General features: G+C 36.3%; 1 long non-coding RNA gene across 1 annotated transcript; it reads right to left on the bottom strand.

The window, feature by feature from the left end:
* Positions 1-306: 306 nt before the first annotated feature.
* On the bottom strand, positions 307-1,131 carry LOC138014458 (uncharacterized). Its single transcript, XR_011125316.1, has 3 exons — positions 1,009-1,131; positions 801-924; positions 307-684 (listed from the first exon to the last, which is right to left on the bottom strand). It is a non-coding gene; the product is annotated as an uncharacterized lncRNA (long non-coding RNA).
* Positions 1,132-1,146: the final 15 nt, after the last annotated feature.

Raw genomic sequence — 1,146 nt, 5'->3', positions numbered from 1 at the left:
GTATTCAATAAAGAGGGCATTTGACTGTTTAATAACAGCAGGAAATTATTTTATTTCTATATAAATTATTTAATATAGAGTCCTGTGACCTCACTGAATTTTTCAATGATTTAAAAAATTCCATACTTTCCTCACATCACCATTTGCTGCAGCAACTTTCTTCATCAAATTGTGTGCTCTTTTGATTCCTATACCAGGAAGTGATTCCAAGTAGTCGCAGCCAGCAATTATACTCCAGGCATATGACGAAACAAGTCAAAGGTATAAATGGAAATATTGAGACATTTCGGTATTTCTTTGCTTTGGATTGACTGGCAGCTACCATGTAGGTGTACTTTATAAAGAACCTGGATCGTGAAAATACAAGATAAACTGTATTGGACCACTAAATAACATCCCTGTGCAAATAAAGAAATAAATAAATAAATAAATAAATAAGTAGACAAATAAATAAAATTAAATGAGCTTTAACATTCATCCTGTAAAAAATCAAGCTTAAATTTAAAGATTACGCACAGATCCATTTGTCACCATAAAGTAATGTACCTCGCAACAGGCAAATACCAACAGATCCGAATCTTCACTGAGAACTACATCAATCAGCTGATTTTTGTTCAAATACGCAAGTTGTGCATCAGCTTCAAACGGGGCAACAATGCAATCTATATTTTTGTCCCGTAGAACCTGATAAGAAATCGATCCAGATGAAATTGAAAAGCAGTAGAAACTAGAAACACTGAAAATATTACTGCAGGCACTTTTTCATGTGATCAGTGAAACTTCAAAACAATAGATCTCACCTTCAGTAGTTTATGAGACATTTCACAAGTAATCTTCAACGCTCTCCTGAAGTGATCGATAGCTTTCGATTCATTCCCGCGTCGCCACAATTCTTCTGCCTTTGTCGCATTTTCCTTGTGAGACCTTTAAGGGGAAAACGCGAGTTAGTACCACTGTAGTGTAATCTCGCTGAATTAACCCCACGATGCGATGATGTTGATTTCACACCTAACGTTTCCCTTTTCTCTCTCGTTATTTTCTTGGCCTCTAAATTCTGCCCATCAAACACAGCGAGGGGTTTTATTCCCAGGGAAAGAAGTAAATGGAACAGCTGCTCAGGATAATCGAGAAACCTATGAGCAAATG

Source organism: Montipora capricornis, chromosome 8, assembly GCF_036669925.1.
Source record: "Montipora capricornis isolate CH-2021 chromosome 8, ASM3666992v2, whole genome shotgun sequence".
NCBI classification, from domain to species: Eukaryota; Metazoa; Cnidaria; class Anthozoa; order Scleractinia; family Acroporidae; genus Montipora; species Montipora capricornis.
This window is presented reverse-complemented; position numbering and strand designations above follow the sequence as displayed.